Genomic DNA, 16,548 nt, shown 5'->3' on the forward strand with positions numbered 1-16,548 from the left:
TATGTGGGGGGCAGGGTTGGTGTTGAATTGTTTAAGTTCATTATATATTTTAGATACTAATCCTTTATTGGATATATCATTTGTAAATATCTTCTCCCATTCAGTAGGTGACCTTTTATTTTTGTTGATTGTTCCCTTTGCTGGGAAGGTTTCCTCTTTATCGATTTTGTATCCTATGGTCTTACTGGATTCATTCATCAGTTCTGATAGTTTTTTGAAGGAGTCTTTTGGATTTTCTATATGTAATATCATGTAATCTGTGAATAGTGAAAGTTTCACTTGTTCCTTACCAATTTGGATGCCTTTTATTTCTTTTTCTTATCTGATTGCTGTGGCCAGGACTTCCAGTACCATGTTGAATAAAAGTGGTAAGAACAGACACCCTTCTCTTGTTCCTGACCTTAGAAGGAGAGTTCTCAGACTTTCCCCATTGAGTATGACGTTAGTGTGTGTTTTTATATACGGTCTTTATTATGTTGCAGTATGTTCCTTGTAAACCTAATTTGTTGAGGGTTTTATGAATAGATATCAAATACTTTTTCTACATCTATTGAAATGATCATATGGTTTTTATCCTTTCTCTTTTTAATGTGATGTATGATGTTGATTGATTTGCAAATGTTGAATCACTCTTGGATCCCAGGAATAATATAACTTGATTGTGGTGAATGATTTTTTTAATATGTTGTTGAATTCAGTTCGCTGATGTTTTGTAGAGGATTTTTTTCATCTATATTCATCAGAGATATTGTCCTGTAGTTTTCTTTCTTTGTGATGTCTTTATCAGGTTTTGGTATCAGGATAATGTTTGATACATAGAATGAGTTTGAAAGTTTTCTTTCCTCCTCTATCTTTGGAATAGCTTGAGAATAGGTATTAGCTTTTCTTTAAATGTTTGACAGAATTCACTGTGAAGCCATCTACTCCTGGACTTTTGTTCATTGGGAGTGTTTTGATTACTGAATCAATTTCATTGCTGGTAATTGGTATATTCAAATTTTCTATTTCTTCCTTATTCAGTTTTGGGAGTTTATGTTTCTAGGAATTTACCTATTTCTTCTAGCTTGTCCAGTGTGCTAGTATATAATTTTAAAAATATTCTTTTATCATCCTTTGTATTTCTGTGGTGCCACGTTACTTCTCTCTCATATCTACTTTGAGTCCATTTAGCTCCAACTGTGTTTCTGTCCTTCCTACCCTCTTTGATGTGGCTCTGTCTATACATTCAGCTGTGAGAGTCCATTTTGTGGGTCTTCACGTCATTTTCTGGGTTATTTGCCTGATGTGGGTGTTACCCAGCTGTATCCGTGGGATGAGGTGACCTTAGGGTTCTCCTACTCTGCTGTCTTCCATGGGAGTACTTCTATATGACAGTGTGCTTTAGGTTTCTGTTTCATAGATTTGCTTCTTTATATATTGATTTGGTATTGGTTTGGCCCTCTAGTAATATATTAATTTGCTTTGGAAATCCTAGTTGACTGACCTCCAGATATTAGAAGGGAAAAAAAAGGCTTACTCTTTAAGCACATTTTAAACATAGGTCAGTATATAGAAATTCTCACAAAAGTACCGTAAGGAAGCTAACTGAGAGGACTGTCAGATAATAACTAGCCATATGTGTTTATACTGTGATTTATGTCATCTGTACAGGATAACTTCAAATATCAGCACATTCTCCTTGAATTGGGAAAACGAAGTAGAAAACTAACCAACTCTCTATGGTATCATAAGCCAAATAAAAATAAAACTTTTTCTTTGCTTGTTTTATTTTTGTCTTGTTTTTGTTTTCCTGTGTTTAAATCATTGCTAAAGGTTTTAGGTAAGATAGGAAAGTTTCCAAGTGGGAACAGAGAGATTGATTAGAAAATTTAGTCCGAATTTTCTTATCTCAGAGCTTAAAAGAGGCAAGGGGAATTGATATTTTATATGAAACCTTTGAGGGTTCCTTCCATCCTGTCTCAGATACTAGGCCTATTTTCTAGAGACGAAAAGAAATCTCTGATGATACCTTTATAAATTTACCCAAACTAAAATATGTACAACTTTTGAAATTTTGGATGAATATTGTTGTTGGCTATTTTTTAGGTCTATTATCTGTACCTTCAATGTTCTAAAACTTAATGTGATCATAGAAAATTTCCTTCTAAAAAAAGTTTCAATTAAAAAAAAAACCTTATAAACATAATCCAAATATGAGGTAGTTGATTTATTCAGACCACATTAAAATGATAATTAAAATAATTAAAATGGTCAAATGTTGGCTTTAAAATCTAAGGATGCATATTTACATGTGTGCAGCTAATTTTACCAATTTGAATGTATTTGAAGTTATAGAAAGCCAATTGTTTGAGATACAGTGTTTGAAGATCTAACTTTGAATGGGAAATTTGATGTTTTTGTGTTAGCATAAAATGCTGCCATTCAACAGAGGAAAGAAGGAAATATACGGAATTTGTTGCTAGCATTTACCAAAATTGAGACCTAATTTCCTTGCATTTTTGTTTAATGCTGTTCCAGTTGGAGGCATGAAATGAGCTGGATGCATCATCTGAGGATGGCAGCTCCACAGGAATCCACCAACCTGCTAAAAGGCTTTGCATGTGTTTGTTTATTTTGGGGATTGTTTTTCTCAGTTTAAGGATGCTTATCCAGAACCAGCTTTCTACACTGGCAAGCAAAAATGAATGTACTTCAAATGTGTGTGTGTTCTACTCATATTGACATACTTCATTGGGAAACGAAAAACTATTTGTTGATGAAAGTGGGGTGGGACTATCTGGGGATTTTAAAAGAAGAAAGATTAGTCAGATAAGCTTACATTAAATCTGGCTACTGTCTAATAGGTAACTGAAATAACTTGAGTGATGGAGACATATAATACATAAGCAATTTGTTATGGGAAAAATAACGTTCACATGTTAGAAATGTCAATATGCAAATGAAAGTGAACATGGTTTTTCTCTCCTGATCTCTGGCAGGCATGCACAGCATAGTGAATTTTCTCCCTTGATTTCTTTTGGTTCATTTATGTTATTGTATGGAGATGGTCATAAATAATACTAAGCAACTATAATACATAGATAGACATACGTCAACAGTAAATCTGTATATAGAGAAGTTAGGAGACTTGTCTGGAGATTTCCATAGTTGGAAATGCACTTCAGAAACCACGGGGCAAACTGGATGGACCATCCTAAAGGCAGAAACATCTTGATAAAAACTTTGGTAGTACTTTATTTTATAGGAATAGACTCATAGGTCTCATTTTGCTCAATGGTGATTTTTGTTATATATGTCTTTTGTCCTGAAATTTGCTAGGCACTTATTTTAAACTTTTCACACTCTGGTCTCAAAATTTCCTCCCAACTTTGTCCAACATCTTATCTGACATCCCCTTCTCCTTAAAAATGAGAAAATGAGTCCAATTCTTAGTCTCTTGAATCACATCTAACTTAGGCCGTTTTTCTCACCCATAAAATGTCCTTGCCTCTCTACCCCTCTACACTTTTTAAAACTGTACATGGCCACTACCCTAACTCCTTCAAGGGATATATATATATATATATATTTTTTTTTTTTTTGAGAACTCTGGGTAGAATTGATTTATTCGTTCTCTGAATTCTCTCCCCCCACCTTTATGTTGTTGTACTACGTGTGTGTATAGTGTGTTGATGGCATGTTTTGTTATATTAGTTATCTATTGCTGTCATATCCATGTAACATGGATTTATCAGCTTAAAACAGCACTAATTTATCATTGTTTAATTCAGTAGTCAGAATTTAATATACTGTATTTAATATACAGAATTTAATATAACCATCAGTGGTGATGGTTGGGTGCATACTTTTCCCCAAATCACCGAATCATATGCATTTAATATGTACAGCTTCCTACATATCAGTTAGGCCTCAATAAAGTGTTTTGTTGTTGTTGTTTTTTGTCTTTTAAAAAGTTTAGGCACAGAATGACTTAGCTGGTTCTCTACTTCAAGTCTTCCAAGGCTAATATCAACGTGTCAGCAGGGTTGCATTCCTTTCTGGGAAGCTCTGAGAATGATATTTCCAAGTTTATAAAAGTTGTTCATGTAATTCAGGTACATGAGATTGTCATAGGACCAAGGTCTTTATTTCCTTGCTGGTTGATGGCCTGAGGTCCTTTCTCAGCTTCTAGGGGGGGCCCCTGCATTCCCTGGTGGGTTGCTTCATTCCTCCATCTTAAAACCACACCAGCAGGTTGAATCCTTATGTTTTGAATCTTTTTTTTTTTTTTTTTTAACCTCCCCTTCCCCTTTTGCAGAATCTCTTCTCCCTTTAGCCAGAGAATTTTCTCTGCCTTTTAGGGTTTATATGATTATATTGTGTTCACCTGAATAACTCAGGATAATATATTTTAAGGACCATAATCTTGTTTCCATATCTTGGCTATTGTGAATAATGCTGTAATAAATGCGAGAAGTGCCTATATATCTTTGAAATCTTGTTTTCATTTTTTTGAGGGGTGGGTATATATCCAGAAGTGGAATTGCTAGATCATATGGTAGATCTATTTTTAATTTTTTAAGAACCTCCATATTATTTTTTATAGTGGTTGGATCCATATCAGTGCATGAGTAGATAAAGAAAATGTGGTATATGTCTATATCTCTACATATAGATCGACACACACATTACATACATACACATAATGGAATTTATTCAGTCATAAGAAAGGAGGATATCCTTTCATTTGTGACTACATGAATAGACCTTGAGCACATTATGTTAAGTGAGATAAGTCAGACAGAGAAAGATAAATACTATATGCTATCACTTATAGGTAGAATCTAAAACAGCTGAAGTCATAAAAACAGAGTGTAAAACAGTGGTTACTAGGAGGGAGTGGAGGGATAGAACAGATGTTGTTCAAGGTAAAAGCTTGCACTGAGTAGTAACTAAGCCCTGGAGATCTAATGTACGGCATAATGAATATAGACAAAAATATTTTACTATAATCATCAAACTTGTGAAGAAACTAGAACTTAATTATTCCAACCACTGGAAAGAAAGGATAATTATGTAACATGATAGAGGTGCTAATTATCACTATAAGAGCAATCATATTACAATATATAAATGCACCAGATTAACATGTTGTATACCTTAAATTTACATAGAGTTACTTGTCCAATATATTCAATAAATAATCTTTTAAAGATCATAATCTTAATTACATCTGCCAAATTCCATTTCAGCAAGTAGTACCTAATGGAAAGACTCAGGAATAGGCACATTGGGGAGCATCTTTAGAATCCTGCCTACCACAGACATTATCACATGGTTGGCCTCTCTCCTTTATTACCTTACTTCGGCCATGGTAGTATCTTTTTGAGTTGGCTCTCCATGCTCCTTTGAAATTAGTATTCTTGGTGTGATTAAATTGTGCTAAAGAAATCTTTCATGCCGATTTGAAAAGTACAAGTTAGAAAAAGGCCACCCTCCCATAGCCCCTTGCACATCATCTAGGGAGGTAGTCATTTACCTGAAGCAGTTTCTAGTATTCATTTTTGGCTTCCTGGGTATCAAGAAATAGCAGGGATTGCATTGGCTTCTTGATTTGACTCTCTATTCCCCGAGTTTTGGTTTCAGTTGACCGGTCTTGAGCTCATCTTGTCCAGGATGCCATGGCAATGGGGGACCCAGTGGTCGTCCCAGGGCTGGTCTCAAAGAAAGTAGCTACCCTGCTGAGCTGTTTCTTTGTTCATGGAGTCTTTCCAATAGGCTCAGGCTAGAGTATATATATATATGTGTATGTGTATATATATATACACCTAATATATATATATATATATTTCATTGGCTTTTGTAAGAGCCTTTCTCTTGTATTGTTTGTGCTTAAATGCATAGCAACAGTTTATGGTTCTTCTACTGAACCCTGCCTGACACAGTATTTGATTCTGGGAATAAGTGCATCATAAGAAATCCTTAAAATATGTGGCTTTGGATTAATGGTCAGGTAACAGGTATAGAGAATCTGATGCTACGGGTTAGGACCTTGTGAGTCTATGGCCAGACATTTGTTAAAATTGTCATAAATAGTAACCTGGGAGGAAAATGTTCTATAGTGCCTATGGCTTTGAGGGAAATAGTTCTATAGAAAAATAACATTGGTAGATCATATCTGCTCCTGACTGTTTTTAACAAAGTATTATATAGAACAGATGTTCTGTCATGGGCAAGAATTTTCAGGTGGGTGGGCAGAGATAGAAGGATATGAAAAGATCTAGAAATTTGGGGCTTCATAAGACTAAAAAAAATCTATGACTACCTCTTTGTCCCCAAAACTAGATTTTTAAAAAGAGTTTATTTATTTATTCATGAGAGACAGAGAGAGGGAAGCAGAGACACAGGCAGAGGGAGAAGCAGGCTCCATGCAGGGAACCTAATGTGGGACTCGATCCCGAACTCCGGGATCACGCCCTGAGCCAAAGGCAGACGCTTAACTGCTGAGCCACCCAGGCGTCCCCCAAGAAGCAGATATTAAGGCCAAGAAAGGAAGCCAGTAAATAAGATAGAGTTAATATAATCACCACACTCAGAAAAGAAGTTTGGATGTGATTATTGGCATATGGAATCAGCTGTAAGCAAATATACCAAATGCCTAATATATTCTGAGGTAATTATGTTACTGAAGAAATCACAATTCTGGGCTGAAAAAACTGGTTTTTTTTTTTTTTTTTTTTTTTCAGTCTCGAAAGTAACCCTCAAATTTCCATTCATGAACAAGCAGAAAACGTACAGGCCATGAAATGAGCAGCCTCTAAGGGGAGTCAACTCTCTAACGTCCGTTTCATTTTTGGCCACTAGAGATAATGGAGAAGAAATGACCTCTAAGAGAGCAAAACCCTAAAAGAGCAATAGAAGATACTGGAAATGGGACACTCCCAGAATACTGAGGCAGAGTGAGGGCACTCCCAGAATACTGAAGTGAAGAGCCCACTTCAATTCCAGGAAAGGAGTTTGGCCATTTTAGTCCACCAGAATTTTTCTTCACCAGTGATCAGTTGTCACTGAGGGCCTTTAATGCATCTCTTTTTTTGAATAGTAACTTTAAGTATGTTTACCTTGTTCTTACCATTCAGGTATCTCTCAGTTAAAGAACTTATTCTGAAATCACATAGGTAAAATGAACTATTATAAATCTGTCTTCGTGTAGGCATATTTTTTAATGCATAGGGAACAATGAGAGTGATCAGTTTTATGTCTCAGTTATGTTTCTCCTTTAGAAACATTGCAATTTTATACTCAACTGCATAATTTATACAAGAGTTAAATTATCCATTTCCTAATGTAACCAACTTAGTGTTATGAATAAATTTTAATAAATGCCTTGAATTATTCTATGATTTTCATATTCTGCCAAATTTCTGTAGTTTGTATAAATCATGACAAATGTTTCCTCCTTATTTCCTAAATAATTGAGAAATAGTGATAAAGAGATCTAACCTTTAGGTGAATCCAAACACCATTAAAATAAAACAGAATTTTTAGCTATTTGCACATTAAATAAAACTATCTTGATTAGTCGGTGGCTTCCACAGTTAATTTTTGTTACAAACTGTGGGAATCTGGATGCAACCTTTGATATGGTAGTGGTAAATTAATATGAGTTTTTATACTATGATACCCATTACTTTTGGGAACTTGTGAAAAAAATTTATTATGAAGATGTCTCATTCATATCTTCTTTAAAAATCCTTCAAATTATTATTGAAGTTATTAATGCAAATAATATAAATCAGATATTTCTCAACTATAAAGTTCTAGGCATACTTGTTATTTTTGTTAGGCATACTTGTTATTTATAATCTACTAGTACTTTGATATTATTTCAAATTACACAACTTAGTAATTTTTAGAGGTACAATATGAATCTTTAAAATAAAACAAACCTAAAGAATGACAGAAAATAGGAATACAAAATCATTAGGAAAGATAAAAAAGACATTTACCTATAGTGCGAATACACTCTGAGTTTGTTTTCTTGTAAGACTACCCCATGCACAGAACATAATACAATAGACACCCCATGAGTCAGTAAAAATCATAATATTTTGTCAACAGTGATTTATTTGTCTCCTCTAGCTTTCCCTATACCATTCATTTTTTAAAAAATATTTTATTCATATATTTGAGAGAAGAAAGTGAGAGAGAGCACAAGTGTGTGTGACGAGGGACAGTGGGAGAGGGAGAAGCAGACTCTGCTGAGCTGGAGCTCGACTTGGAGCTTGATCCTAGGACACCAAGATCATGACCTGAACCAAAAGCAGATGCTTAATGAACTGAGCCACCCAGGCATCTCACCCTATACACCCCTTTAATTGAGAAAGAAATCTAGGTGTCTTGATAACATCACTAAGCCAAATGTGATATTTTGTAGAAGGATTTATTTACCTATGTTTTTATATACACATCTTGCAAATATTTTGAAAAGACATTTTCAAAATTTATATGCCCTTGAAATTTATTCTTTACTTCTTGCCTAGTAATTTTACAGTTAATTATACTCGATATCTTTCTTTCTCATTTATATTTGAATATTTATTTCTCATTGCTGTGGGATGCGTCATTTTAGCAAGGAAGAGAAGTCTCATTCCCTCTCCAATCTCAAGCCTCTAGAATTCCAGGAAGAGGAAAAGTTCACTTAACTTAAAGGCATCCTACTTACTTCCTAGGAATCGGTGAAGTCATCTCACTTGGGTGGGATCAAGAGGTTGAAGTGAAAGGACTGATCATAAACCAAATACATGTATTTATTTTCCAATTTGTATTCTAGTAATTATGGCATAAAAGAAATATGTTACTTCAACTTGCAAAGTACATGGTTAGTAAATATCAGTGATTCATTCATTTATTCCAAAAATGTTTATCAGACCCTGTTATGCTTCATGTATTATAAAATATAACAGATATATAATCTTGGGATGCCTGAGTAGCTCAGTGGTTGAGCATCTGCCTTCGGCCCAGGTGTGATCCAGGGTCAGAGGACTGAGTCTCACATCTGGCTTCCAACAGCGAGCCTGCTCCTCCCTCTGCCTGAGTCTCTGCCTCTCACTCTGTGTCTCTCAGGAAATAAATAAAATCTTAAAAAAAAATGGCTATAATCTTAAAGGGCATATTTACTCATTGTTTCCCTTGGCAAACAGTAGGACACAGGATTGAAGAAGGCTCTGATAGAACAATGGAATCAAGAATAACAGAACCAGGTAGGTGCTGTATTAAAGAGAGGGGCACACTTCTATGGGACCACAAAAAAGGCTAAGAGAACCATTAATTTTAAAATGGAGAGGGAGTGATTTTAGTCATTTTTTAAATAAAGATTTTATTTATTTATTCATGAGAGACACAGAGAGAGAGAGGCAGACACATAGGCAGAGGGAGAAGCAGGCTCCTCAAGGGGAACCTGATGTAGGACTCCATCCCGGGACCCTGGATCACAACCTGAGCCAAAGGCAGACGCTCATCCACTGAGACACTGAGGTGTCCCATTTTAGCCATTCTGACAGTTGTGAGGTGGTGTCTCATTGTAGTTTTGATTTACATTTCCCTGATGTGCATGATGTTGAGCGTCTTTTCATGTGTCTCATGGCCATCTTTGTGTCTTCTTTGGAAACATGTCTGTTCAGAACTTCTATCCATTTTTTTTTAAAAAGATTTACTTATTTATTTCAAAGAGAGAGAGAGAAAGAGAGAGAGAGAATGCAAGTGGGAGAGGGAAAGAAGCAGACTCCCTGCTGAGAGCAGTCTGAGGTAGGGCTTGACAGGAGGCTTGACGCAGGGCTGGATTTCAAGACCCTGAGACTGGAGCTGAAACCAAGAGTCCTAGGCTTAACCAACTGAGCCACCCAGGCTCCCCTCCTCTTCCATTTTTTAATCTGATTTTTATGGTTGCTGTTGTAATTGAGTTCCATGAGTTCTTTTCATATTTTGGATATTAACCTCCTATCATATATATATGATTTGCATATATCTTCTCCCATTCAGTAGTTTGCCTTTTTATTTTGTTGATGGTTTCCTTCACTGTGCAAAAGCTTTATAGTTGATATATTTATTTTTGCTTTTTTGCCATTGCCTTAGAGTTGATTCAAAACAAACAAACAAACAAACAAACAAAAAACATTGTGAAAACTGATGTCAAGGAGCTTATCACCTATGTTTTCTTCTAGGAGTTCTTTGTTTCTGGCCTTACATTCAAGTCTTTAATCTATGTTACATTATTTTTGTGTGTGTGTGTGTGTGTATAGTATAAGATTGTCGTCAAGTTTAATTCTTTTGCAGTAGCTGTTCACTTTCTCAACTCCATTTATTAAAGGACTAGTCTTCCCCCCATTGTATACACTTGCCCCCTTTGTTGTAAATTAATAACAAGTGTTGGTGAGGATGGAGAGAAAAGTGGATCCTTGTGCACTTTTGGTGGGAATGTAAACTGGTGCAGCCATTGTGGAAAACAGTATGGAGCTTCCTCAAAAAATTAAAAGTTGAACTGCCATGTGACTCAGCATTCCAGTACTAGGTATTTACCAGAGAAAGTGCAAACGCTAATTTGAAAAGATATATGCACCCCAACGTTCATTGTAGCATTATTTACAGTAGCCAAGACATGGAAACAACCCAAGTGTCCACTGCTGGAAGAATGGATAAAGAAAATGTGCCATATATATGTGTGTGTGTGTGTATAAATAAATAATATATATATATATATATATATATATGAATTATCTTGAGATTTGAGATATCATGGATAGACCTTGAAGGTAGTATGATGAAATAAGTCAGAGAGAGAATGACAGGTGCTGTTTGGTTTGTCTTACATGTGAATCTGAAATCTGAAACAAATGAACAAAGCTCATAGATACAGAGAATAGAATGGGGGTTACCAGAAAGGAGGGCAGTTGGGGAGTAGGAAAAATTGGTGGAAGGGATCAAGAAGTACAAACTTCCGGTTATAAAATAAATAAGTCATGGGGATGTAATGTATAGCATGGTGATTATAGTGAATAACATTGCATTGCGAATTTTAAAGATGCAAGAAAGTAAATCCTAAAAGTTCCCATCACAAGAAAAATATATTTTTTGTAACTTTGTAGGGTGACAGATGGTAACTAGACTTATTGTGGCGATGACTTCACAATGTATACAAATGTGGAATCATTATGTTATATATCTGAGTCTAATATAATATTGTATGTCACTTATACTTCAATAAGAAATAAATGGAGAGGGAGTGGAGGAGGTGGTGATGTGCAGTTTTAAAGAGGAAATAAAAAGTGATCTATGTGATTTGAGAAGCAGAGGATAGTGTGGGAGAAGAACATTCGATTCAGAGAAACTAGAAAAAAAAAAAAAAACCTGTTAGTATGATGAAAATATTTCGGGTCGTAAAGGACCTGGAATTACATGCTGAGGAAGCTGGATTTCAATGTATAGAAACGTATTTTAAGAAAATGAATTACATGATCAAATGTAGTTAAATGAACCATAGTTCTTATGCCACATAGTGCCAGATATCTACACTGTAAGATGTGTATCATTTGGTGAGCCTGATGACTAAATTAAGCACAGGGTGAAAACTACATATATTCCACTATAATTTAGCTTGATTTTCCCATGCTTTTGCTGTTGAAGCCTATGACCAGAGCTAAAATCCTGACAGAGTAGGGACATTTTTCCTCTTTCCCTCCTCAAGACTCTGCTCAATTCAGGTTTATTCTTTAGTGGAGGAAAGAATTGCTGATCAGCATCCTGCAGCCTTGGGCACAGCTGGCATCTGCAATACTTTGGTGCGTGTCCAAAAAGCCGTGCAGAGAAGCGACATACTAGGGGGAGGGGGAGCTTAGAAGTCATTTCTCCACTCCCTGGAGAAGTCTCTACTCAACACTGTGGCAGAGGGGTTCAAAAGAGAGCTAAGGAAAGTCATTTCTGCACAGACACATAAACCTGCACCAAGGTTTCATCCCAAGATTAAAGTTAGTCTGGTGTCTGATTTCTTGGGTCAAAGTATCAAGTCGATTTTTTCCTATAATTACTATTGTGACCATAGCATTTGCTGCAAGGCTTGCATTTACATCACTCCCCTTAGGCAAGTCTATGGATTTGTTTATTGATGATTATTTACAGAGGAAAAAAAATCCCTATGCATTCAGGATTGTGGCTTGTAAATGCTGTACCAGTGTAACTCATTGTTCTGGAGTTTCCCTGGTGAGGAAGAAATTTCATTTGGGTGTAATTTTGTCAGAGCTCTGGGAAGTGCTTACCACTTTTGACATGTGAGACATCACAGCTCTGGGAAAGAGCTTATTACCAAGTCATATTTGTTATGGCTTTCCAGGTGGCTGGGTGTTTCTAAAGCATCTTGCCTCTCATACAGCTGTACTCACACTGTTTCTTTAGAACACTGAGTCTACACTACACAGCAGCATGAGAAACAGTGCTGCCAGTCATGCAGATGATTTATGCTTCGTAATTAGGAGAATCAGAAAGGCAGTAGAGTGCAGTGGTTCCACACAGTGGTTATAGCGGATTATCCTTGGGCCAGTCATTATTCAGCACTATTATTGTGGGCAATTCACTAAGCATTTAAAATCTAATTTCCATAATCTGTAAAATGGGGTTAGCAAGAGCTCCCTCATGGGCATTCCTTTATGTTGTTTAAAAAGTTTTTTCAGTGGCTGTAAACATCTCAGGTAATTTGCCTCTCAATAATTAATAGCTCTTATTGATGTGTTACAAAAGTGTGAATAAGTTTCACATAGCATAAAACCTGGTTATGCGTGCTCAAAATAAGAAATTTATAAGATATCGGAACACCTATTCCCTTCCTTTGTAAAACCAGCTTCCATTCGTTTGCATTCTTCATTTTTCAGAAAAGAGACGTATCCTATCTGTAGTCTATATGGAGAATCAATCAACAGATTCCTTTCATTGGTCTTTTCTTTTTTTTTTTTTTTTAATTTATTTATGATAGTCACAGAGAGAGAGAGAGGGGCAGAGACACAGGCAGAGGGAGAAGCAGGCTCCATGCACTGGGAGCCTGATGTGGGATTCGATCCCGGGTCTCCAGGATCGCGCCCTGGGCCAAAGGCAGGCGCCAAACCGCTGCGCCACCCAGGGATCCCTCATTGGTCTTTTCAAAAAAAAAAAAAAAAACTTTCAGACAAATGGACAATTTTTGTTTACTTCTTTTGCTCATAATGCAGTCCACAATTAGTTTTAAATTACTTATTTTTCTAAATGGAAGAGAAGATTGCTAAAATTTTAGCAAAGGAATGCACCAATTCTAATCCATTAAAAGTAGTTGGAGCTTTATTGAAATAATTCTTTAAAGACCACAGCAGAACATTTGTTAAATTGCTCTCATTACTATTAATTTTGATATCATTTTGACATATAGCATAGGGTGTCTGGAACTTGACTTTATTGATGGGGTTAGTGGTAATTTACTTTCTTCAGTGCCTTCCTTGATCAATGAATTTAGAACTAGAGAGCTTACATTTAATTCTGTAAGCCTGTAAATCTGTGTGAGTGTTTAAGCGTTGAGCATTTAAATACAATTAACTGGTTGGCAAGAATTTGGCAGGCTTTGATTTCAACAACCATTTATTTGTTTGTGTGTTTCCAGCTGGAATTGTACTGTATCATATTGAATGGTATCGATCAAGTCAGTTGGGTGACTGGTATGAACCGTCTGAAAATAACTCATCTCACACCCAGCACTGCTTGGCGCCAGATCATTCATCACTGTGCACAGAACATGAATGTCTGGGATTATATTGCTTCCTTTTTTGAGTGGTAGTACTCTACTTAAATAAATAGAATGGTGAGAGGAAATTACCAGAATTTCCTCTATCAAAGTCTAGGTAGTCCTTACCAAAATTATTGATCAGTCCTGAATGAGGAGTAAGTAAGTCTTATGGAAATCATGAGTAAGATGCTGTTTCAGATTTGAAACCTGATGTAAATAGAATATCAAAGGGCAAGAGGAATGATCAAAATTATACAATGAACTAGCCAAATAGAGATAGCCATAGACTATCTCTAAATAACTATTTTATTAGTATCTATTACTTAAATATCTAAATATTGTAGTCCACCAAGCTGCTATGTAGCCTGTGGCTATTTGGGGGAAATTTAGAGAGCATAATCATTAGTCTTCCTTTTTTGTAAAAGAAAATATACTTGAGCTTAAGCTCTCATCTTCAACATAGATATCATAATACCTACTTCATAGAGCTATTGAGTATTAAATGAGAAAACATGTTGCTGGTTCCTGGGAGACAAGCACAGGGAACCTTACTCCAACTTTGCTATTATACTCTATCCTTGAAATACTGGGGTTCATATCTTTTTTAATATTGACCTCATCACTCAACATGCACACTATGGCAAGAAACAAAAACAAAAAAGGAACAAAACTGACAAGGTGGGTGATTAAAGCCTATGGAGGTGCTTGTTGCCAATAGGCAGGCAGAGGAATGCAAAGGAGATATAACTGGACTTTGTCCTGCTCGAAACACTTCCATTAATGTACTTACATTTTACATGAAAACAAGTAGGGAAAGGGAAAGTTAAATTCAAGGTAAGACATTGCTAGAAGAAGCATCAATCAGACTGAACCTGAGTGATGTCAATGCTAGAATGTATCTTCACTCCAAAGGAGTTCTCAGATTTTAAGAATCTCCTTTCCAGGGCCCCTGAGTGGCTCAGCCAGGTTAGCGTGGAACTCGATTTGGACTCAGGTCATGATCTCAGGGTCGTGAGATGGAGCCTACTTAAGATTCTTTCTCCTTCTTCCTTTCCCCCACTCCCCCAATTATATATTTATACATCTCTCTCTCTCTCTCTCAATCTAAGGGGGAAAAATGTCTCCTCTCCCCTCAACTAGTTATTATTTGGTATTAGGAGTTAATGAAATTTTAAGGCAGCCCCATTAGTTTTTCACCAGAGGAAGATTGAGTAAGGAATGGACTAAGAATCATTTTAAAGGCTGGAGGAAATCAATGATGATTTATTCTAGTAATTAAATTATTGTCATACTTTTTTTTTAAGTAAACATCATAGAGCTTACAGTCCATAGATTATGAGAGTCTAGGAAAAAAGTCTGGGCAACCCAGGACCATTAAGATGTTCAAGATAGATGAGAACAAAACTGGGTTTGGAATATAGGAAATTCCAGGCAGTAAGTGAAGGTAGGGCTGGCAGACAGAACAAAGTCAGATAAACTTAAAAAGCTGACTCAGGTCATTTTTATTATTAGTTTATTTCACTTAGGGACTTCTTAGAACTTTAAAATGCAGATAGGTACTGGGAATTTCTAGAAAGAGAATCTAGGATGCTATACTCGGTGTTTGACCACAAAATGATTTTGTTTTCTGAATTGCTATTGATGTCTTATAGAATTATTCTTCTATGGGACATAATTGATAAAATATGTATATATAAAGCCCCTTTGGGTAAATCCTTTCTATATCTCCTCGGCTTCTTTATACTCCTAGCACTGGAGGGGATTTTGCACCTACTTGGAGATCCTGTTGAGTCATGAGCCATATTTGAATGAAGATAGATATCAATTTGTTAATAAAATATCTAACACGAATATCAGAGTAGTTTTACATTTATCTTTCCCCATTCCTATGAACAAATTCAAGTGGAATTACATTACAAGTCAATCAAATCAGTTTTACAAAGTTGACTAAGTACTCAAAATAGATTTGTCTGTTGGTTGAATTATGTTCTAATGAAAATGAGAGCTAATTTGAACCATGCCAATTACATCTTTTTAAAGTTATATATTTTCCATGAATATATAAATAAAAGTAAGGGCAACAAAAATGTTTTGAAATAAGTACATATTTCCTCTAAGAAAATCATGTATCTATGCATATCTTAATCTATAGCTGTCATTCTAACTATAACATTTTCGGGAGAAATTAAGAACATGACAAGTTTTATTAAAGGACATTTAAAAGATGTTGAGCTCTTTCAAAGATTAAAATTTAGGAAAAATGATTCAGAATATTCACTTCAAAATGTGGGCAATTGTTTTCATTGTAAAAGGATGCTCTGGAAGGCTGAGTGTCCCTGCCAGAACCAAGTACATTTGAGAAATCTCAAGGGAAGACTCATCCTCCAGAGATTTTCCGTTTGCTTTTCACTTCAAAGCAGTCAGGCTCAGCATCTTGATAATAAGCCAATGTGAACATCCAAACATCTGTAGTTTCTTCCTTCACACACTTGGTCCTTTTGTGATTGTGTCAGAATATGGCGATGTAAATCATAAAGAAAACATTGCCCTGTTACTTGGGTTTTAACTTTAACATCTCTCACTGAGTCAAATAATCGTATTTGTGTTTCTTATTCATGGAGTTAGAAAAGTAACTATTTGAAGCTGGGCAGGGTCAGAGATTCTGATTCTGCTGGTTTGTGGAGAATAAATGGTAGCTCAGAAGTGAGCTTAGTGGCACACGCTGGAGAAGCCAACCAGCTCTGGTGGTCTTCCACGAATCCTTCGGTTCC

General features: G+C 35.9%; 1 long non-coding RNA gene across 1 annotated transcript in view; it reads left to right on the plus strand.

The window, feature by feature from the left end:
- Positions 1 to 3,452, plus strand: part of LOC118354536 (uncharacterized) — a 65,613-nt gene extending 62,161 nt beyond the window's left edge. Inside the window, exon 3 of the long non-coding RNA XR_007410424.1 lies at positions 2,518 to 3,452. This is a non-coding gene — a long non-coding RNA (uncharacterized LOC118354536). The remainder of the gene's footprint in view (positions 1 to 2,517) is intronic.
- The last annotated feature ends 13,096 nt before the right edge of the window (positions 3,453 to 16,548 follow it).

This window comes from Canis lupus, chromosome 4 (assembly GCF_003254725.2).
Source record: "Canis lupus dingo isolate Sandy chromosome 4, ASM325472v2, whole genome shotgun sequence".
NCBI classification, from domain to species: domain Eukaryota; kingdom Metazoa; phylum Chordata; class Mammalia; order Carnivora; family Canidae; genus Canis; species Canis lupus.